Source organism: Dermacentor andersoni, chromosome 1 (genome assembly GCF_023375885.2).
Source record: "Dermacentor andersoni chromosome 1, qqDerAnde1_hic_scaffold, whole genome shotgun sequence".
In the NCBI taxonomy this organism is placed as follows: domain Eukaryota; kingdom Metazoa; phylum Arthropoda; class Arachnida; order Ixodida; family Ixodidae; genus Dermacentor; species Dermacentor andersoni.
The window spans coordinates 63,719,780-63,744,740 of NC_092814.1; the positions used below are offsets into that span (position 1 = coordinate 63,719,780).

Consider the following 24,961-nt stretch of genomic DNA (forward strand, 5'->3'; position numbering starts at 1 on the left):
CAAGAAATGCCTGACGCTCAATTTCACCTAGAATATTGCACCAAGCTGGAAGCATATACACGAACTATATATATATATATATATATATATATATATATATATATATATATATATATATATATATATATATATATATATATATATATATATATATATATATATATATATATATATATATATATATAAGTTAACAAATGCTGTTGTCCATTGATCACTCCAAACAAAAGGATCACTTATTTGAGGACTAACATTTTCATTACGCTATTAGTGGCAATTCAGTTTTGTTTTGTGGCATTCTGCTTATCCAGTGAATTATAAAGATCAATTAAGATATTGAGTCCTATCAAAACCAAATGCCATTTAGTTCGAATACAAATTCCAACATTCGCAAGTCTGCTACTACAACATAAAAGGCCAGAAAGCTTTAGATATAGCAATCCTAATTGACGGTGGGTCTAATACGTAGTTCTGTCAATCAGAAAGCATTGTCTTGCCTTTACAGGCACTAATACAAATTGCCTATAATCTAATATGTACCAAATGCCAATTCCCATTAGACTGGTAAGGAAACTAATAAACAATTTTACCAGACTAATATAAACTATTAGACTAATAAATTTGCATAAAATACAAAGTTTTAAGGCTAACACAAAACTGTGTTGTAATATAAATTAGGAGTGGACGACAATTTTCCCTTGTATGAAACTTCTGCCACCTTCCAGATTTCCGCAGAACTAATTTGCCATATTCTGTGAGCCGTTATGTATGTACCAGTGCAAGAAACACTCTTTCATGCCATAAATTTGTTTAATTGTTGTACCTCACATATAGCTAATTATTCCTTTATGTATGAGTTTATATTGTTGCACTCTTACTAGGCATGAAGGAAACAAACTGCCAAACGTTTAGTGCTAGGCCTTGGTGGTCCCTGCTAAAGCATTTGTGCAGTCATTTACTCGGCCTCTGTAGCCATGTCTGACTTACCAGGAGCATCACAACACCTACCTTGCAGAGTTCCCTGCAGCAACATTTTTTTTCACACAGACCACCTATTGTAGTGGGAATGTGCCAATTTTTGTCCACTACATGTACTGTGAAAATACACATTCAGATAAAAACGTTAGTTAAGTCCACCACATTGCTTTTTTTTGTGGAAGCGCTCACTTCTCTATGACCCTCAACAAATGTTTAAATACCGCATGAAGCTATTCTTGAATGGCCATGTGTGGATCCAGCACTACACAATGCTTAAGGAAGAGAACTGCAGGGCAAGAAAACTGTCAACAGAGCTTCTTCGTAGTTGTATAACTGTTTTATTTGCATTCATCAGCCACCCTACTACATGTGAGAACCTTGCAAAGTACTAGCGCTCCAATTTCAGTCTGTAAAACTTGATGCAGCTGGAGATAGACAGCACATGATTGCACATTCATGACACATCTAACCAGCACTTGCCCCCCAATTCTTACAGGAAAACTGGTCAGCTATAAGCATTAGTACGTTTTTGTTCGCTAGTTGAAACTGCACGAAAGGTGCAGGTATGAGCCACGAAACAATGCTTTGTAGCATTGTTAGCTTTCTTCTTTCATTTTTTTTCAGAAGCAGCTAAAACACTTCAAGAGCTCCTGTAGAGTTCCATTTATTAATATTTAAGGATGCAACTCTGGCTACTCGAACAAAGCATCAAAACAAACTACTGCACTCTACAAGGTTTCACTATACTGTGTTTCCTCTGATCACTGACCCAATGTTTGTGATGTTCCAGAGTCTGACCACGTATTGACCACACTTGACATCTGTGTTCCAGCTTTCAAACCACTTACTGGTGTCAGCTTCTCTCCAAAACTGTAATGTTTGATTAGTTGTTCTGTACTCTACATTCTGTGTAGATGTGTACAATGCACATCGAAAAGTTTAATAGCCCACATGCATACTAAAGGACAACTATTGTGCAAAGTATCTTACAAGAAAAGCCTTGAAAATGCAAACCCTTATTCCATTTTTACCTCTGTGCTCCGCAAGTTGGTCACCTGCATTGTTTTTGAGTGTGTAACCTCCTGTAATGGATTGTCCACAACTTTAGGGACAAGCTGCCTCATTATGTGCAGTCAGGAAATCTTGTCATAATAAATATGTAACATCTGACTATGTAAATATGATGTTTTTGGGCGACTGCCCATGACACTGTTGTCCAGTATGTAAATTTGTCAGTGATCTACTTTCTGTTACCCTTGTACATTCAGATTAGTAGTGATAAAAACACTGAATTGGTACTGCTTTTCAAGCATTTGGTACTAGACCACTGTCCTGTGTCAGTATAGATGTGAAAAAGGGAGGTTTAATCAGTGACACAAAGCACGCTGTTCAATATGCCACATTTAAGCAGAAAAGGGAGATATTGCTTGTTGACAAGTGTAACCTAATTTAATGTAATAAAGGATGACTTGTCAGTTACTGCCTGGTTCTTTCAATATCACACACTAGTGTGAAAAAAAAGCTTGCAGTGTTGAACACATTTATTATTGAAGATTACAAGGTAGTGTACATGAACGTTTTGCTTGTCCCTACACAAAACACCCATGTGTAGTTACTCAAAACTTTCATGTACACTATCCCTACACTATCATGATTATCTCTGCACAAAGCACATTAGCATGCATAGTTAAACTCCAAATTTTAATGCACGTGTAACCCTATTAATGTAGCAAATGGATAGGTTTAATATATGTGCAGTGAACCTCATCTAGAAGATACAAAACAAAATTAGTCAGAGTAAATCTTGATGAATTACACTGACAATGGCACGTAGGTCCCTCTTTTTCCACCTTCACAAAAAGTAGGCTGCAGCATATTGGTACGTTTCCCTGATAGGCAATGATAACCATGAGCTACATTATGTACTGTGCAAACTAATTGTTAACTTAGGCACATTGAATAGTAAATGGAACAGTGTTGGGTAAGCACACACAATCTATTTAAACAATCTGTTAGCTCTGATATTAATAGCACCTGTTTTTATATAAAGCATACATTAAGAATCATAATGAACTAACTTCCTATCTTCAGTATTCATTGAACTCAAGCTCACAAGTGAGCAACAGTGAATGTGTACACAGTGTTTCAGAACTGAAAGTTAATTCAGTATTTCGTAAGAATAGGGAAGATGTGATAACAAAGCAATTTTCTCAGGATTGCTTTTACCACAGAGGCACACATTTTAATATGACTCAATGGAGTAATGAGACAACTAAATATGAACATTAGACTAATTATCTATTTAATTAAAAGAGCCAGATGATTGATCCCAATGCAAGACTTGAAGCCCATCTGATATCAAAGGAGTTCATAACTGGTGCAAGAGATTTAAAAAGATGCTGCTGCTAATTTCTGCAGCATAATGAATTCTGGCAACTTTCACGAAGAAAGCTGAAACTGAACTGCCTGCCAAAGAGTGCAAATGTCATGCCCTTAGCAGACACCCATGGGTGATCTGTTTAAGCCTCACCATCACGCAAGCATCAAGTAAGCATCCTTATCAAGCTGCCACCTTGCATATGTTTCATGTTTGCCCAACAGTAAAGTATAAAGACATGTCACTCATGTCATCTGTTAAGGGCATAACAATTGCACTCTTTGGTAGTTCGGTTTCAGTTTTCTGGGTGAAATTGGTTGGAACCTACCATGCTGCAGATATGAGCAGCGTCACCTTTTGGCACATCTTGAACCAGTTATAAACTACTTGAATGATGGGCTTCAAGTCTTGCATTGGCTTCAATTATCTAACGATTTAAGTTGAAAAGTTAGTCACATCTTCATACTTACTTGTCTAATTTCTCCAATGAGTTGTTTTAATATGTACACCTCTGAGGTATAAAGCAACCATAAGGAAATAACTTAAAATGCCCCTAAACCACCTTCGACATTTTGAACAATTTTTAAATAAACATACACATTGTGTAGAAAATACTGCGACAATCATCTTCAGCGAATGTGGCAGTGCTATGCGCCATGGGTAAGCTGCAAATTGAAAAAACAAACCCGTGCTTTTTTCCGGGCTTTCTTGGTCCCTTCATCACACATTGTGACACCAGGGTAAATGCTGCTGTCAATTCGTTAACGAGCCGTGTGTTCTGGGAAGGGATGGGTACTCATTCATTATGTGCCACTGAACCTTTTATGAAGCTTCCATTCAGTCAGCATAACATGGAAGGTTATTAGGGGCAGACAATGGAGGAACCTTTCTTCTGGTGTGTTGATGCATCCCGTAACTCTCGCTGCACTGCATGGAGTTGGTAAGGGCACACAACAGGAGCAGAAAGTGCCTATAGGTAGGGTAGTGATGGTGAGTGAGAAACCATGGCAACAGTGTAGTCAACCATAAAACACCTGTAACTTTGCTACTAAAGCATGATCTTGAAAATTTAGTGTGGCTGCATTTTCATTTTCGAGCTCAGAGTGGCTTAGGAGCCCTTTAATTATCGCATCCTCCCTATCTTTAAAGGAATTTTTAACACATTTTCTAAAACACCTTGTATGCAATGCGAACATGTTATATATATATATATCACAACAATGTGTGCAGTCACACGCAAATATGTGTATCTGTGATGAGCACTGCGCATATCATTTCATTTTATCATATCTACCTGGAGTAGCGCACTAGGCATGCCACCAGACAAACCTGTCCAGGATTCATTAAAGAGCTCTCTCTCTCTCTCTCTCTCTCACTCAGAAATTATTAATCATTTTTTTGTTCATCCCAGTGGATTTATTCATACAAAATGCTCATTTAAGCCTTCTTCCTAGTTAGCTATTGCATCTTTTGTGTGGGTGAGAGCGAGTGCACCGCCTAGCTGGTTTCTCCCCGCCCTATCCAGTGATGGTGAGGAGGAACAGCAAGGGGCCCCAAAGAAAAATGGAGCGGAAAAATAAAACCACTTGTCCAGTTGGGACTCGTGCTGTCGAGTCGTCTCTCTCCCTTCTTCGCGTATCTGCTTCCCAACACTTATTTAGAATTTGACAGTGACTGTGGAAGTCAATAAGTTTCCCATTAAACATATTTTGTATTTTAGAATGTCTTGAAATGGCCAGAAAATGCTTAAGTATTTTGCACTATATTTTGACATTGCACAAATGATTGTGGCAAAGAGGCATTTTGGAAAGATATTCAAAATTGCTGAGCTGAGAATATTCAAAGATCTAAGTTTCTCTTGGTCAAAAAGAAATTAGCAGTGGGCTATAACTACACAAGACACCTCCGATAACACCACCCATTGATCAGGTGAGCAGCAGGAGATTAAATTCTTGGAAAAAACATTAGGATTTGCCACATTTTGTTTCACAACTACTAATGTACTTCCCTTGCGTGGCGTGTTTCGGTATGTAGAATGACGCAATTGTGTGCTTGCATGTGTGTTATATAAGCATGCACATATGCTCGGTAATTAAGCACCTGATCTTCTAACACATGGCATCAGTTGTCAACGTTTTCTGTTGCCGCTGGCTTCTTATCCTTCGTGTAGAGCTAGCTGCAGACGTTATGTCCTCCACTCACATTATGTGAGAGGTGTACTATATCAGTGTTAAGCTGGCAATGTAGAGGTCATAGCTACAAACCATATAATACACAACTGGTTAATCTCCAAGCCAAAATTCAGGCTATTTGAGGCCACTAAAGTGAACTGTTGGGATAGAAATGAGAATAACTGAATATAGCTTCTAATATTAGTAGGGGTGTTCAAATAGTGAAATTTCCAAATCGAATACAAATACTTGAGAAAAACGACCTCAGAATATTGAATCAATATCAAATATTTTCTCATTTGTAAACGAAATGACACACACACACACACACACACACACACGCACGCACACACACACACACACACACACACACACACACACATATATATATATATATATATATATATATATATATATATATAATGTTTGCGTGGAATCCATTTGGAGATTAGTTAGAGGATTAGAGCGGATATTCATTAGTCGATGGCCAATGAAAACTTTATATATTATTGTCATTTTCATTGAATCTTATCTAGTTTTCTCAACTGTGTGTGTGCCATATATGTATCATGCCAACAATACAAATAGCTGATTGAATTGGTCACCGTCTTCAGGTCTTATGACCATGCTCATGCACAACAGCCTTGCCAGCCTCATCTTTTTTCTGGAGTAGCAGTAGACTGGAATGTTCCTCCCCAGCCTGTCAATTGCTACCATCACCTGTATGTTCGGCATTCTTTGATAATGTAGTTTTTTCTTTTTTTTTAATGAAAGACCCTGTCTTTTCAATGAGCATCTTTCAAAATTTGTCTCTTCAGTGTTCATTTTTGTAACTTCTTATCTTCCTTGTTGTTGAGCCCAAGACCCGCAGACAATGTTTTTTAATTGTGCATCCAACCCTTTGCATAATACCTCTGCAAGTGGGTCTGAGGAAAGAAATCTGTATGCAACTCACCTTATTTAGCTGCAGCTCACCTTATCCAGTTGTGAATGGCACATTACATGCACGTATCAAATAACTAAATAATCCTCTAACTAATCATCTATTTTATTACGATCCCTCTCTGTTACGCGAGCCAGCATTACTGCGACTTTCGTTCCCTTTCAATAAAATTACAGCTAATTTTCCCTGATAGAAGCACAAATTCCCTGAGTTTTCCCTGAGTATTTCCAGACTATTCAAAATCCCTGACAATTCCCGGTTGGTAGACATCCTGCAAAGTGTTGTTTGAAGTCTCAAATAATAGAACATAAACAAATATTCAACATTATTTAATAATAAATTCTCAAACCGAATAGCAAGAACTATTCAATTTGTATTTAAAATTTCATATTGCAGTGATTTGATTATATAATGAGTGGTAGCCTTTTACACAACTTGAAAATTCAAACGTTGCGTAAAAAAGTTATCAAAAAGGTTTTGCAAGTAATTCCTTTGAAGAACTTTTAGAAAGGTCTTAACAAATTTTACAGGATGTCATGATACCTGATATATTTAATCCAGGGAAAAGACGGGGAATGCGGGAGATGGAAATTCAAGACAATGAGCAAAAACGTGAACAAGGTGAAAGCAGGAGCCAACGTTTCGACAAGTGGACTTGTCTTCAAGGCGACGTACTCTTTCGCCTACGTCATACGTCGCCTTGAAGAAGACAAGTCCACTTGTCGAAACGTTGGCTCCTGCATTCACCTTGTTCATGTTTTGCTCATCGTCCTGATATATTTAAGTAATGCAGATCTTACCTAAGGCAACCTCAAGCTGTTTTTCATATATGGTCATTTTACATTTTTATAGCTCGTATTCATGGATCAGAGGATGATGGTCAGCTAAATAAGGTGAGTTGCATACAGATTTCTTTCCTCAGACCCACTTGCAGAGGTATTATGCAAAGGGTTGGATGCACAATTAAAAAACACTGTCTGCGGGTCTTGGGCTCAACAACAAGGAAGATAAGAAGTTACAAAAATGAACACTGAAGAGACAAATTTTGAAAGATGCTCATTGAAAAGACAGGGTCTTTCATTAAAAAAAAAAAAAAAAAAAACTACATTATCAAAGAATGCCGAACATACAGGTGATGGTAGCAATTGACAGGCTGGGGAGGAACATTCCAGTCTACTGCTACTCCAGAAAAAAGATGAGGCTGGCAAGGCTGTTGTGCATGAGCATGGTCATAAGACCTGAAGACGGTGACCAATTCAATCAGCTATTTGTATTGTTGGCATGATACATATATGGCACACATACAGTTGAGAAAACTAGATAAGATTCAATGAAAATGACAATAATATATAAAGTTTTCATTGGCCATCGACTAATGAATATCCGCTCCAATATTTTAGAGGCTTTATAGTCTTTTCTCATAGATTTATTAGCAGAAGTCCAAAGTTCTTTTATTTTTTAAAAGCTGAAATATTTTCCCAGTATAGCAATGCTAGCAAAAAAAGTCAGCAGACTTCAGCAGTTCCTCTGGAACTTAATTCATTTACTGAGTAGTAGCAGGCACTCGCAGAGGCAACCACCATCTTCTCAAAAATTTGATTTAAACAAATAAGCACACATTTTGCGACTCCCCTGCGTTTTGCCAACGTTCATATGCAACACCTAATATACTGCAACAACTTCGGTACTGAACCCAAAGAAACCAGTGAATAATATGCATTCTTTTAGCATATGTCTGTATGCTTTACCAGTACTAAAAGCCAACTACACAAAGAAAAGAAATAGTCACAAAGACAGACCAGGATAAGCGGAGCACTGCAGAGATTTTCTCGCGGCATCATTTCCGACTATAAATATCTCAACACCATGGACTTCCTTGTCAACTACTTTGATTGCTTACATTAGCAACGTACAAGATATAGCTCTACTTGTTTAATGAAATTTGTCAGAAAATATTTGCTTTACCGTTGCTAATATCATCTAGAACTCGTAAGATTGTGAAAAATATGTTTGTAACGAAGGCTTTTTAATCTTATATTTAAAATTATTGTATAAAACACTATTGCATTTACTGTTGCCATTCGGCACGCGCCAGCGAGACCAACGACCAAACACACCAAACCAAACCAGCCAAACCCAACTGGCCCAACCACAGCCTAAAACTGGAGTGTCCAGTACACTCTAAACTAGAAGAAAGGGGGTTAACCGAGGGCCCCCGATTTTTATTAATCATAAGAAGCCAAATGTTGCTCAATGTCTGTTGGCTTTTTATGATAGTACACTCCAAGGAAAACGAGAGGAAGTCGGGGGATGGAAATTCAATACGATGAGCAAAACGAGAACAAGGTGAAAGCAGGAGCCAACGTTTCAACACGTTGGAGCCAACTTTTCGACAAGTTGAAGAAGACAAGTCCACTTGTCGAAACGTTGGCTCCTGCTTTCACCTTGTTCTCGTTTTGCTACGGTCTAGTACCACAGAACACCTATATAAACTTAGAGAAGGGAACCTGTACCTTCCAGAATGCAACGAAAATAAGAGTAGCGGTGGCGTTGTGAACTAAAATATACTACCAAGAGATGGCGCTGACAAAATCAAAACTAGATGGGTTGGGCATCGTTCGAAGCACAGGAAGCTCAGAGTAAAATACTATACGAAGAACACCTGAGGAAATTGGACGATAACAGGTGGGCAGCTAAGGTATTTAAATACCTATACAGAAAGAGCATTGACTCACAATGGCGGAAAAGAATTAGGAAGCTAACCAGTAAGTATGCCAGACACGAGGACAGAGAAAGACAAAGCATTAAACGACAGGTTAGAAACGCGGAAGGTAAAAATTAGATAAATTCAATGGAAAAGAAGCATAGTGTTGAACTATATCGATACAGGAAACAGCAGATCAGGAAGGAAACCTTTGATGATAACTTAAGAGGCAGTGCCCTACTAAGCTAGGTCAGGATGTCTTAGAACGCACAGCTATAAAAAATTTTAACGAAGAAGACACATGTACTGTGTGTGGTAAATCTGTGGAAACAATAGAACACCTCATACTAAAATGTGATGGTATTCATCCCGATGTCGATGTGGGCACAGTCACAGTTCCCGAGGCCCTAGGGTTTAGAGATAACAATAGTGATGTAAACAAATATGCGGTGGAAATTAGCAAAAAGCGATTGGAAGATTGGTGCCTCAAAAGCAGAGAGGTGACATAAGGTTGAAGATGTAGGAAGAAGTATTTAAAGAAAATGGCAAATTTTAATAACTTGCAACACAGTTAAAGAAAAATAAAAAGCTGAGAATTGTGGCAACTGCCATCACCCCGTTTCAAAGGGGACGCTCCTATCTTACATCCATCCATCCTAATATCATCGTCATTGCATAGTGAGCATTATGGCCACCACGGCAGCAGCTGGTGGGGCTCGTCGTGCAGCTCGCTCGTTGGTTTTGGGCGTTTTGTTAGCGCTTTTCGGGCGGTAATCGTGTGTGCGGTACTCTAACATGAGTACAGACATCTTTATTATGTCGCCAGGTGACCGTGAAACCTCAACTGGCAAAGAACACTTGAAACGTAAGCTTATATTGTTTATTGTCAACGGTGAATGAAGCAGTACATGCTCACAATTTTCGTGCAGGTCAGGTGGACTTAATGCTGTCAGTCACTAAGTTTGCAATATACAGAAACACAGACAGACATCCATTTAATGGAACTGAAAGCTGAAAGCGAACGAAGTTTTTTCATCGTGTTGGGCGTGCTGCTAAAGTCAGGAGACTGAAGCTGGCTGCCTTGTACTTGAAGTTACGTACAGTGCTGCTTGACATGTTTCATACTATATGTATATTGTCTGCGTTCAACGATTTCAGCTAGATTAAAAAAGAAACGTAAAACGTGCTCGGCAAAGTCGTACTGTCAGCAAAATAAGCTCTAGCTGCAATATCCCATTGTTTTCATAACACATTCGCGAGAGGCACGTAGTGTAGTGAAAAAAAAAAAAACTTTACGTTATATTTTACTGCACATATTGCCTGCTCTTGGCACTTCTGCTGCACATTTGGTTTTCAGGTGCAGCAGTAAAAGGCTTTGGCACAAGTGGAATGCTGGCAAGGAATGTTATGGAGACAACAGTGCTAACAAGGACTTCTGCAAATATTGTGTGAATAAACAAGGACACTAAATAAACATATAAGCAAGCCCAATTAATGCTCACGGATCCTTGGAAAATGCAATTTGCGGTTTCATGCTGAAAAAACATCTTGGTTTGTGTATTCAAACAAGGCAAAGAGGTTGCAAGATATGAACACTTCAACTTAGAAATAGAGGTGAGCAAGGGACGCCTCAGCCTGGAGCCAATGTTTCAGCAAGCAAACATATTTGTGAGGGCCGAGACGAAGACAAGTTCCCATGCTGAGGCTTCCCTTGCTCATCCACTGTTGATGGGCTGAACGCTGAGCTAAACTTACTCTGAGCATATTTCAAAAAACTTTTTGGGGACACGCTGTGCTCAGGTTTGTCATCTGTTGTTTGAAGAGGAAGAAAAATTCTTTTTAGTTACTTGTCTGTTTGAGAAGTGTGGAATAGGCCGACTGTGTGAATATACCTTTTCTAGCTATCTCTTAAGGCGCAGGGCTAGCCTAGTTATTGATTTAATGCAAACTGTACATGAACCATTTGTAATTAACAAATGTAAATAATGCGCGCATCCATATCTAATTCTAATCATAGCACTTGCTATCCTAACATTCCCTTAGATTTCGTCATGTCATTTAAATACCTTGCTGTACATATTACAAATAACTTGATTAAAGTGGACCATTAATACAGAGTACGTCATTAACAATGCTAATCATATGCTCGGGTACTTACGGTGCAAGTTTTTCAAAGTACCGTCTACGTTAAAACTACAGCTTTACAAGGCTCTAATACGTTCGAAACGAATATGCATTTGCAATATGGGATACCAGTAGCGTTACTTGAAGTAGTAAAAAATAACTCTACTCGTTTAATTCTAATTATATCCGTAAGGCGAGTATATTTCAATGAAAACTAACCTAGCACTTATTCCACTAGCTAACTACCGTAAAGTCGCCTGTCTTTCACTATTTCACAAAAATTTTAAACCACAGCTTTACAAGACTCTAATATGCTCGAAACTTGAATATGCACCTGCAATATGGGATCCCAGCTGCAGTAATCTTATTACTTCACTTGAACTAGTAAAAATAGCTCTTCTCGTTTCATTCTAATTACAACCGTATTGCGAGTATAACCTCAATGAAAACTTTTTTTTTTTTTTGATGTTTAATGGCGCAAGGGCCAAGTATGGGCAAAGAGCGCCATGCCCGTGGTAATGAGTTCGCAGTGAAGTTATGAGTTCTATGAAGTCGGTGTGACGAGACTGTAAAGAGGCCTTAAAAATAGTTGTTCTAATGTGCGCAAAATCTGTATAGTATAAGATTATGGCGATGACATATGACGTGTACTATGAACATTAAGATGCATTTCAAAAGAATGATACGATGTATAAGATATATCTGATTCTAAGATTGGCTAGAGCACTACTGCCTCCTTAGAGCCCGTGAAACACAAGGGCCTGGAGGCATGTGCTATGCAAAACAATTATCGCAGCGGCATCCTCTGGAACGAGGATGCTCTATTAATTTAATGGACTTATAACATGTAAGATAACATCATTTAAGAAACTGAGGACTCCCTTGGCGTTAAAAAGTGGTTCCTTACCAAGAAACATAGCCAGGTGAAGAGGGATGTAATAACGGTATGTAAGAGGCAAATGTTTCTTTCTCTCAGCTTCAGCTTCCCGACACTCCAGGAGCACGTGGAGGACGGCCAGCCTCTCACCGCATCAACCACAGTGTTACATATTTGTATCTGATAACCAACGCCACCTACATATATAACCTAACTCTTGATAGCCTTGACAAGCCTGTGTGTGTTATATATACAGCAACAGCATCAACAACGTGCGCACATGCACCCAGCTATGTAAACTTAAAGTCTTTGTTGTATTCCCGAGACGTAACATGGTGTCAGAAGTGGGCCAGAAGTAACAAGAGCAGTAGCCGACAGCTCCGCAACACCCGCCCGTGACTGCCATGGCAAGTCCCTTTTTACAACCTCCAGCGCCATTCACGCCCGGCGACAACCCAGCAGGTGAATGGGAAGAATGGCGGGAAGCCTTTTTGATCTACGAAACCGCCATAGAATATTCAGCTAAGCCTGACGGCGCAAGAAAAGCACTTCTCCACGTCTTGGGACCGTCAGCGCGACGCATTCAGCAAACGCTTCCCGATGTCCAGGCCGAAGATTCTGTGAAGGCAATCATAAGCAGTTTGACGACTTGTGCACACCGTACAAGAACGTCACTCAAGCAGCCACACTGTTTGATACAATGGCGCAGCAACCGGGTCAAGCCGTCAAAGAATTTGTCACCACGTTGGAACTGCAGGTACGCAAGTGCGACTTCGGTCAAGAGAGCCACATGATTGGTGACCGTATCATTGTAGGGGATGCCCTATGAGAACGCCTATTCAGAGAGCCCAAACTGACTCTGGAGAAAATAATTTCAGCCTGCAAAGCTGCCGAAATCTCGAAACAGCATGTTTGTGATGTACAAGACAAGCAGGGAGAGGCTACTGCGGACGCCTATCTCGCAACTACGCGCATAGCACAAAACAAGCCCGTCTGCAACGCACCAGCGCACATCGCACGCAGCAACAACCTGTCAGCTGTGTTCAGCCTTCTCGTCGCACGTGCTCAAGATGTGGCACCAATCATCCACCACGGATTTGCCCAGCATACGGTAGCCACTGTTACTCTTGTGGCAAGTTTGATAATTTACCTTCTGTGTGTTGTCAGAAAGTGCGTGCACGTTCCTCAAGAAATGCAGTGTCGTCTTTGGATATCCAACAAGAGTCCCCCTCGGACAATCATCCAGTGTGCCTTGGCATGTTGACAGTGCAAAGACTCCATGCAGCAGCCAAATAGACAGAAACAATTAACATCAATGGGTTGGATGTTGTTTTCAAGCTCGACACAGGAGCTGATGTAAACGTCATTCCTTCGAGTACGCTCAGGAGATGCCAGCAGCAACTAAAGCTCACGTCTTCCAGTGTGAAAGTCTCAACTTATGATGGCACAGGACTGCCAATACTTGGTGAGTGCAAAATGAAATCACTAGTGAGAGGCAAGTTCCATACTCTGACATACCATATCACCAACAAAGAAGTTTTTCCAGTCCTCGGAGCATCTGCATGCCAAGACTTACGGCTGATCGCCCGTCTCAGTGGTGTGCACTCAAGCAGTAGCAAGCCCAATGCTTTTGACGAGAAAGGCTTGCTACATTGCAGCACTCAAGCTATTTTAGACGCATACTCTGATGTATTTGATGTATTTGGTCAACTACCAGGTGTGGTCAGCATCACTCTCAACAACAACGCAGTACCTGTCATTGTAGCTACCAGGAAGATTGCCATCGCTATCCAAGACAAGGTAAAGCAAGAGTTTGATGACATGGAAACAAAAGGCATCATAAAAAAAGTAACAGTACCAACAAATTGGGTCCTTCCACTCGTCATCGTCATGAAAAAGGATGGCACCTTGCGATTGTGTTTAGACCCAAGACAGCTAAATGATGCAATCAAATGCGAGCATTACCGCATACCAACACAGGATGAGCTTCTTGCTAACCTCAGCAACTGCACCGTGTTCACAGTGCTTGACGTGAAGTCGGCCTTCTGGCAGCTAACACTCGATGAGCATAGCTCCAAGCTGTGTACATTCATCACACCTTGGGGATGGTACAGGTTTCTTCGACTCCCCTTAGACTTAAGAGTGCACCAGAGTTATTTTAGCGAGCCATGGACAGCATCTTCTCAGGAACTGAAAATGTTCGACCCTACTTTGATGACATACTTACTGCGTCCAGGAATATTGAAGAACACAACGCAAAGCTTCGTGAAGTGCTAGAGGTAGCACGACAGCACAACTTGAAGTTGAAGGCATCAAAGACTAAGGTTGCTGTTTCAAACATTGCCTACCTAGGACACCTGCTAACACCAGATGGCTTGAAGCTTGAGCCTGCTAAGCTCCAGGCTATCGCTTCTATGAAAGCACCAACCACCAAAGAAGAGCTACTCAGGTTTCTAGGCATGGTCAAATTTCTCTCAAAGTTTGTTCTTTTTGCATCCACGGAAACTGCACAGCTCAGGACCCTCCTAAAAAATGATGCAGCATGGTACTGGGATGCAAACATGGACAGTAGTTTTAACCACCTCAAGAGAGTTCTTACAGAAGCACCAGTCCTCAAGTATTTCAACCCAAAAGAGTCAGTCATTGTCTCTGCAGATGCTAGTGCATACGGACTAGGCCTATGCAGTGCTGCTACAGAATCAACAACCAGTTGCATATGCCTCTGCATCACTGACATCAGCACAAAGAAACTACGCACAGATAAATAGCTTCTTGCAGTTGTGTTTGCTTGTGAACATTTTCACTTTTATACATATGGCCGACCTGTGACTGTGCACAATGACCACAAACCACTGATTGGTCTCTGCAAGAAAGACTTCGATGCAATCACTCCAAGACTGCAGCGTCCACTACTACGTCTTCAGAGATACAATGTCCATCTTGTATAAGTAACAGGCAGACACCTTACTGCCACAGATGCCCTTTCACGTGCCCCAGACACATCTCTCCACACTGACACATCAGATTTGGAAGAGTGCAGAGTGATGAATCTGATCACTGCTTCAACTACAAAGCTGCAAGAGCTTCGTATTGCAACTGAAAAAGATCCAGTTCTTCAGAAAGTTGCCCAGTATGTTCAGAATGGGTGGCCAAAGCATCAAAGTGTTGATCAATCTGCTAGACCATATGCTCGTTGCCAAGACGAGCTCCATCTATCGGATGGCCTTCTTTTTCTTGGAAGACACCTTATCCTTCCTACATCCTTCCAACAAGATACTCTGAAACGACTTTACACAGCACATCAAGGCATTGTTGCAACGAAAAGCAAAGCACATGCAACATTGTATTGGCCGACAATCAACAAAGACATCGAAAAAATGGTCACCAGCTGCACACTCTGTCAGCAGCACCAGCACTCAAACCAATGAGACAATGAGAGCCGCTAATAGACGGGAAGCTTCCCACCAGGCCTTGGCAGATGGTTGCCACACATTTTTTTCCCTTCAACAATGACACTTACTTGCTTATAGTTGATTACTTTAGCAAGTACATTGTGGTTGAGCAGATGACAGACATTTCAGCTGCCAAAGTGATCTCCATAGTGAAAAAAGAATTTGCTCGCTTTGGTATCCCAGAAGAAATGATCTGCGACAATGGGCCACCATTCAACTCTGAAGTGTTCAAGCACTTTCTCAGGAGCTGGGATATTTCCTTCAACCCCAGCTTTCCATATTATCCAAAGTCCAGTGGTCTCGCAGAAAGGTCTGTACAAGCAGTAGAAAACTGCCTGACCAAAGCACTGAAAGACGATAGTGACCTGTCATTTGTTCTCATGGAGCTGAGGGACATGCCAGTGGACAATTTAATACCGTCTCCAGCAGAACTTCTAATGGGCCGCAAGATAAGAATGCTCAAGCCAGTGGCACCCCAGCAACTAAAACCACATTACGATGGTGGTGCAGCCCAAGAATGCCTTCAAGTTCGCCAACAACAGCAACACCGTCATGGAGACAAACATACGAAGCCACTGTCTTCCCTGACTCAAGGTCAACAAGTGTATTTTCACCGAAACAACAAATGGGAACCTGTAATTGCAGCCCAAGTTGGCCCACAACCACGATCGTACGTGATCAGAGCCAAGGATGGAAGGCAATTCAGAAGAAACCAGTTCCATATCAGACCAAGCGTTTGGCAATCAAGCTGCACAACACCTGAGGACTACTACTTGTTTCGCTCAGAGCACTTGACCTCCAGCAATCAACGTCACCAGCAGTGTCATACCAACATACCCCGTCAAGCTGTCGCTACACGCTCAGGAAGGCGAATTGTTCCTGCAGCAAGATACTGCTGAAGACGACATGCTTGTCCAAGAATTGAACTGCAGAGACCTAGAAAAAAAAATAAGGGGGCGTGTTACATATTTGTATCTGATCACCAACGCCTACTACATATATAACCTAACTCTTCATAGTCTTGACAAGCCTATGTGTGTTAGATATACAGCAATGGCATCAACAATGCGCGCGCATGCACCCAGCTATGTAAACTTAAATAAAGTCTATGTTGCATTCCCGAGACGTAACACACAGGTTGGAGGTTCACTTCCAGTAAGTACAAAATTATGCATCCCAAATGTGTGTCCTATTCTGAGACGACAGAATAGGACATCTGTTCGCCGTGACTTTGTTGCGGAGGGCCAAGAACCTAACTGTGGCTTTATCACATGCAGTTTGTTATTTCTGCGTCCCACATGCATTGCCAGTGGTTTCGCAGTTTCTTTCATATGGAAGGTTTCAGAACTGTGACAGGGACCACAGCATGAGCATTAACAGTATGGGATGCAATTGACGTGGCCATCTGGTCTGCCAGAATGTTACCTTCGATTCCCCTATGGCCAGGTACCCAGCATATAATGATATGCTGGTTAGATAGATAAGCTTTGCACAGGTCGGAATAGATCTCAATAAGTACGGGGTTTCTATGTTTGCAGAGTGACATCAAGGCATTCACGACAATTAGGGAGTCTGTATATTGTTAGATACGGGACCGTTTCCTGAGCCTACTTCGAGTTCCCCAGACCAGATCGAATCGCACCACAGCTAATTAAGGAGCGCAGAAACACGGATGCCACATTCCTGAGGCACGACACATGCAAACAAGTTGGCGGACCCCACTTCGTGTGCAGCCGGTGGAGCTAATCACTGCTTGGCTATTCCCGAAAGTAAAGCGAGAGCCTGGCACTGTGGCGCGTAAAGTGGGTCCCGAAGCAAGACGGCTGTAATGCGCCGTGACAACCTGATGGCTGTAATGCGCCGTGACAACCTGGCGGCGTCGCCCCCTTCCCTCTATGGTGACGGCGCATTGCAAGTCAGCAAGGCAAGACCGCAGGGGGACCAAGGAGCGACTCTCTTCGCCGGGTGTGACTCCATCGCACAGGCGCCTACCATTGGCCGAAAATGACGACACCCGAGCGGGCTCGCCGATTGGCCGAAAATGGCGTCACCTGAGCGGGCTCTCCCATTGGCCGAACGTGACACCGAAGGGCTTAAAAGACGCAGACCGGGAGCAGCAGAGGAGCATTCCTAGAGCATTCCTGGATTCATCTCTCTCGAACTTCTTGCGACGGGCCGCAGCGTCCGAGTTGCTGCCGGCCCGTAATGACTTTTAAGACTGTTCATTGACTCTCACTGTAAATAATGTAAATAAACCTCCCAAGTTTTCATCCCGACGTCCTCCTCAACTCCTACAATATATAACAGCTTTTTGGAGTTTTGATTTCCTTATATGCTTTACAGCCGACAATAGTGTGTAAGCCTCGGCCATAAAGATACTTGTTTCTGGATGTAGTGCATCGGATTCCGAGAAGGATGGACCGACTGCTGCATAGGACACTCCGGTATGCGACTTGGAAGCGTCTGTGTAGAACTCTGTGCATGAGTGCTTGTACTGAAGTTCTAGGAAATGCATTCGGATTTTGACCTCTGGAGCGTGCTTTGTAACATTTAGAAAGGATACGTCACATTCTATCACCTGCCACTTCCAAGGAGGTAATAGCTTGGTTAGGTGCATTAAGCGATGCTCAAGGAGTGGGACATGCATTTCATCGCTAAGCTCCTTCACACGCAGCGAGAAAGGCTGTCTTACAGAAGGACGATTGCGCAAAGTGTAGCACACGTAATATCAGTAACGGTATTAAAACATGGATGTTCAAGATTAGAGTGCACTTTAAGGAAATATGTAAAGCTGTTGTATGATCTCTCCAGGTGGAGTGACCACTCATTCAATTCGGCATATAAGCTTTCAATCAGGCTTGTTCTGAAAGCGCCAGTGGCTAAGCGGATACCTAGATGGTGGACAGGATCTAGCATCTTTAGCGCGCTCGGGGCGGCAGAATTATATACTACGGCACCATAATCCAATCGTGACCGAATTAGGCTCTTGTAGGGATTCATTAAACACGTCTGTCACTACCCCATGTAGTCCGGGGGTTGTGACAGACTACATCGGTAGTTTTAGTTTCCTTAAGTTCAAACGTTTTTAGACATTTTTCTTTAAGATATTTAATGTGTGGAATGAAAGTGAGCATATAGTCAAGTATACCTAGAAATTTGCACTCTTTGTTGACAGGTATTTGTTGTCCAGACAGTTCTAAGCAAGGATCCGAAACCAGGCCTCTATTTCTTGTAAAAAGAACACAAGTAATTTTGTGAAGATTTATTTTAAATCCATTTTTCTCTACAAACTTTGACACTTTGTTCAAGCCATGCTGTACCTGTCTCTCGCACACTGCAAGGTTACAGGATTTGAAACCTATTTTAATGTCATCCACGTAGACGGAATAAAAAATGGCCGGTGGTAATGAAGCTCGAAGTGTTGTCATCTTAACAATAAAAAGTGTGCAGCTGAGCACGCCTCCCTAGGGTACACCAGTTTCCTGTATAAATGGATGTGACAGTACATTGCCGACTTTTATGCGGAAGGCAATGAAAACTAACCTAGCGCTTATTCCAGTAGCGAACCGCCGTAAAGTCGCCCATTTTTAGCTATTTCACAAAAATTTTCCATCACATGACACTTCACGTCGACTTCATACTGCGGTCTCAGTACATATTAAACCGCGTCGACCATCACAGTAAGGTACGAATTGATTCATGTTACATGAAGTCTTTCAATTTTTCATTTCCCGCACATCTCAGGAATGTAACTACCTTCCCTCAAGTATCGCAGCAGTCACCGATAAACTTCTTGCAAAGCTGTAGATAACATTATATAATCAGGATAATTATTATATTACCAGAACTCGCTGCACTTGTTTGTTTGCTTTACTCTACTTCTTAGTAACCACTCCCTTCTTTTGTGCCGTATGGCCATGAGGGTATTTCAAATAAAAAATTAAATGAGCAGTGACTGCCAGAGTTTCAGTCAATATGAAATAGCATTTCCTCAAAATTGCTTTGGGTGCATCTGATCGTTTTAAGATTCTGTGCATTTTCATGTAACAAATTGTTGTGAGTTAGCATGTGATACCTGGTGGAAATGCCCGTCAAGCTGATTTGCAAAGAGCAGATGACAGAGCTTGTGCTTTAGCAAGTTTGCTCATTGTTTCTGTTCTTGTCGTCATGGCTATAAGGAATAGAAAAGAAACAAGTTGGCACTAAACATGTTACTTCTCCAGTTGTCATAAAATGCCCTTAAATGCAAGTAAGCTTGTATGTAAAATTTTAGCATTCCCGCTCGGTACGATACAAAACTAGGCTACTGCTTTCCTGGTAGGGCTCACACCCCTCTAGCTGGCGAACTTGCAAACATTTCATGGTGAGGCACAGTTCAAAAGGACCTGTTGTCATTATGGTGACCACTGAGCTTCTTATGGCTTCGTATGGGCAGCTTGCAGACCAATAATCTCTCTTTTGTCCGTCTTCCTGAAAAGAGAAATGATGAAGCCATGACAAACATGCAAGCAAAAAAATTGTGAAGCAGAAGTTAGTCAAACAAATCAACAAATTATGGTTCTAGTTGGAAGTGTTCAGAAACATACCTCGTGAGGACTTTGGCTCCTTGACGTTACTTCCAGTGGTGACACATTCACTGCTGTCTAGTATGTCCAGAGACAATAGAGTAAAAGGGATGAGCAAATATCAGCAGCGTCTTGGAGGCTGGAGTCGAAAGAAAAAAGAGCCTCAATTACTATGGTGTGTGAGTGAGTTTGTGATCCATGCATGACTTAAGAACAGTGCACAAAACACTCCATGACAAAGAAGCACACATACACACACACAACACTGTTTTGCGTGAGCATTTCTTTCAATGATGTCTTTGTGCGGGGCGTGCGTAATGAAGCCTCAATTAGATGACAATTTTTTCTGCCAAATACTAGGTAATAAACATAGCCATTTTATTATGTCTCAAGTGCAATTAATCTAACTGTATCACCGGATGTACATTTGCCACTAATGTGTAGTGAATTTATCGCAGTGTATCCTATATGCAGAAATAGGCAAAACTATTTATAATTTACGCTGTACTTCGTGTTAGGAACTTTAGCAAAGTGGCAAAATAACAAGAGCCTCGTTTGAAATGCCTTTAAAGAGCAATAACTTTATAACTTTTATCATTTTCCACTTTTAAGAAATGACTACAGGAATTTGTTTTATCCACCTCGTACGCAAGGAAATTCGAAGTTGAGGATGTGAAGCAGTGCTTTTTTACTCACTGGTGCATGTATGTGGGTAGCTTCCAAAGACTGTGATCAGTTCCAGTGATGAATTTTCACGCTATCTAGTACATTTTTTTCAAGCAACACGTCATATTGCGGCCAGACGCGGCAGATCACTAACGATGGAAGCCGTGGAGCCGTCATGCCACTGAAACGCCGCAACTGATACAATTCACCGTCTTTAAACACGTTCGTTTGGCGGTGGCTATATAATCTTGGACGCATAAACAGGCCGAGATATTACTTTTACCTAATTAAAACGAACCTGCGTGATGCTGCTGTGGTCGTTTGACCACACCGTTCGCAAATATTACCGCCGTACCACCATAGAGAAAGAAAAATGGTACGATAGAATGCCGTACAACATAGAATAAAGAACCAACAATTCGAATCGATAAACGGCATGGATGGATGGATGGATGGATGGCGGCTATACCCTTTGTAACGGGCGGCGGCTGGCGCCACCTAGCCTTTTGCTCCCCCTCCTATTTTATTATTATTATTTTTTCCTTTCTTTATGTCCTCTTTTCCTTAAACTAGTTTTCACTCCCCTCCTCCCCCCAAAATAACTATCTAAAAAAGTAGAGGAAACATTATCTCCCCGATTTATGGTATTATCTCTCCCTTGACTTCCTCCACCAATCCTCTAGCCTCCCCTTCGTTACTGCAACTCTTTTCTCGTCTATTTGCCCTCGTTCCCCGGGAAAACCTAATGCCCCTTCCATATCTGCCACTGTTCCCTCTGCCAGGGTCGGGCGAAGGTCTGTGCATCTCAGCACTATGGGGCTCTTGCGTTGCCCAGGGGGCGCTGCGAAAAAGGTGCTAAAAAGCGCCCTCTGTCCTAAAATGGGTCGTACCAAGCTCGGTCGTCTGCTTCGGAAAGCACGTTTACAATATGGACCCGCCACTTTCGGTTGTGTTGTATCACGGCCTGCAGCGAATATCGGGCGCTGAAAATTTTTCAGGAGTGGCACGCTGCGTAAAGGCAAGAAATTATGCAGTGCCGAATACGTGTATGCCGTTCAACAATTAAGCGGTGAAGTTTTAGCGCGGTGTCAATCGCAAGTGAAGCGAGTCGCGTACGAAGTGGAACTTCAGGTAAGGTTTGCACGCTGCTAGATTCAGACGCACAAATGCGAGGAAATGCTTGCTATAGATGAATCCACAGCAGCGATAAGCAGACATCATGTGTACGGAACTGCTCGAGCACACGACGGCACGCGCCGCGACGGCAGCGGTCTTTCAGCATGCCGCGACGTATGAACTGCTCGAGCGCACGATCGTACGCGCCGCGACGGCAGCGGTCTTTCGACATGCCGCGAAACGGCGGGTCTCCTGCAATCTTTGTTGACTGCATGCCGCTAAACAAGTAGTTAGGCCTGCGTTGTAGTAGCGGTCATCTGTCCCTTTTAGTAACTGGTAATAACTGATGCAATGCATATATGAGCTCGCACGTAAGTGCGAATCGCGCAGCGCGAGCTCGTGCGCTGCTCGCTTGATGTAGCTTTTAATGACAACGCTCGAAAATCGATCTGCTGTAATCAACACTATCTTGCTGCGCTGCCTCAATTAACATGCTGGCTTGAGGTCATGTATGAGCACATTTAACTCTCTAACCTGTGCTGCTCGTAGTGGGGTAGTGAATTATCACCGAATCAACCCGGCCATTTGTGGTCATTTGCACACACCTGGGCACTTCACCACTTCGCACCGGTCGAATTGTTAATTGTCGCTGTGGCCGGGTTTCGAATCGTGATTCACCAGCCATGCCTGCTACTATGTCGGTCTGCCGTCGGGACTGTAGGTGCAAAAGACCGAATTTTAGAACGCAGATCTATAATCAAGCAAGCTTCAAGACAGGTGAAGCAGTCAGCATGGCGCGAAGTTTCGCTTACCCAGCGCGAAGAACTGCAGTTATACAGCGCGCCCGACGCTCCGCTTCCTGAGGCCTTGAAGGGAAACGACAGAATCGGATGTTGGGATTCAGGCCTTCTTGTTCATGGGAGCCCACGACGCAGCAGTATCGACGGTGACGCTTTTTCGATGCTGAGCTAGGTCCCTCCGGATCGGCGTCGCCGATTCCTTCTGCTTCCAGCATTACGTCCCACGGCACATGGAGAGTCCGTTTTCGTTAAACTATAGGCTGCGACCAGCTCGCAGCGTGGTCGACGTGGTCTGTGAGAAGTGACGAGCCTTTTCGCACTCGCAACAGGGCAGAAAAAAGTGCGAATCGACGCAAAACTCGGCCCAGAAACGTGCTTCGCCACAGCCAGGGCTCAATACGACCCAAGCTGGTACGACCCAGATGTCGTTTCCCGCGCCGCCACCAGGCGCCGCTACTATACCTCAAACTCCAGCGCAAGACGCCCATATGCTCAGTGGTCTCCATTTCGGCTCCGCAAGCTGTGCACCGAAGGTCCACGTCTTCAAATTTAGCCCTGTATGTTTTCGTTCTCAAAACCCCCGTCCTAGCTTCGAATAATAGTGAGCTGCCCCGCGAGTTATCAAATAAGAGCTCTCTCTTAATCTCCTGTTTTTGTGACCTATACATTGATAGCGCTGGCTTTCCGAGCATTCTTTCTTCCCACATTTTTCTTTCCGTCTCCTTCACCTCCTTTCCCACATTAGAACCACGTTGGACCCCCTCCCTCGGCTGTAGGTATCTATTCCTCAGTTTCCTCGTTCTGAGTGTCCACTTTGTGTTCAAACTTTTCATGTACAGATATTTGTACACTTTTCCTGACCACCTTTTTTCCTCCAGTGCTGGGAGTCTCTGTTCAAATTTTAGTTTACTTATTGCCTCTCTACCTTCGAATGACGTCCATCCCATGTCCCCCTGCACTCCCTCATTAGGGGTGTTCCCGTGTGCTCCTAAGGCCAACCTGCCTACACTTCTCTGTCTCGTTTCCATGCATGTCTGAACTTCCGATTTCATGCACAGTACTGAATTTCCGAATGTGAGGCCAGGTACCATAACCCCTTTCCATACGCCCCTAACCACCTCGTACCTATTATAGTTCCCAAGTGCCTTGTGTTTCATTACAGCTGAGTTCCTTTTCACTTTTTCAATCATAATTTTTTCCTGTTCTTCCAAGTACTTTTTGCCCTCGTTTAGCCATATGCCCAAATACTTGTATTTTTCAACATGATCAATCTTAGTGCTTTGTATTTCCAATGGTTCCCCCCTTTCTTCATTCTATACTATTATCCCAGACTTCTCTCTACTGAATTGCAGTCCCAATTTTTCTCCCTCCTTTCCACATATGCTCATTAGTTCCTGTAGCAAGCAGTACAATATCATCTGCATACATCAGTCCGGCTAGTACTTGAGCTACCTTCTGCCCTTCCAGCATATAGCTTATGTCAGTTCCTATTGTGCTCTGTTCTAGTCTCTTTTCCATTTGTCTCATGTAAATCATAAAAAGCAGAGGCGACAATGGACAGCCCTGCCTGAGACCTCTTCTTATTTTAGCTGGCTTTGTAGTTTCCCCCTCCCATATCTCTACCTCATTATCTGTATAAACTTGTTGTAGAAACTCAATCATCTTTCTATCTAGACCATATTCCCTCAACTGGCTCCATAACTTTTCTCGGTTTACATTATCATAGGCTCCTCTAATGTCTAAAAAGCTATCCATAGCGGTTTCTACCTGGATGTCGCTATCTCTATGCACTGTGTTATAACAAATAAATTATCATCTAGCCTTCTGTTCCTTCTAAATCCATTCTGCAGTTCTCCCAAGATCTCTTCACGTTCTGCCCATTCCTCCATTCTCTTTTTCACCATCTGCATTGCTACTATGTATATGACTGATGTGATAGTTATTGGCCTGTAGGATTTAATGTTGTCCTTGCTTCCCTTACCTTTGTAAACTAATATCATTCTGCTTGATTTCCAGTCCTGTGGAACATCTCCCCCTACTACTATTTGTTCAATAAGTTGTCGTAATTTTAATTTACTTTTCTGGCCTAATATGCTTATCAATTTCATAGGTATGCCATCAGGTCCTGTCGCTGTTCCCACGGGGACCTTGTGTTCAATTCTGTCCCATTCCTTACTTGTCATCCTTCTGT

The 24,961-nt window shown here is 42.3% G+C and overlaps 1 long non-coding RNA gene across 4 annotated transcripts; it reads right to left on the reverse strand.

The window, feature by feature from the left end:
- Positions 1-4,125: 4,125 nt before the first annotated feature.
- LOC129380495 (uncharacterized) lies at positions 4,126-21,264 on the reverse strand. 4 transcript variants are annotated; one of them, XR_011892168.1, is made up of 5 exons: positions 20,885-21,264; positions 20,210-20,327; positions 19,699-20,093; positions 16,461-16,559; positions 4,126-4,322 (listed from the first exon to the last, which is right to left on the reverse strand). It is a non-coding gene; the product is annotated as an uncharacterized lncRNA (long non-coding RNA). The 4 variants fall into 4 exon arrangements; XR_011892166.1 differs by lacking the exon at positions 4,126-4,322 and having other exon boundaries at positions 10,036-16,559; positions 20,009-20,093; XR_011892163.1 differs by lacking the exon at positions 4,126-4,322 and having other exon boundaries at positions 10,036-16,559.
- Positions 21,265-24,961: the final 3,697 nt, after the last annotated feature.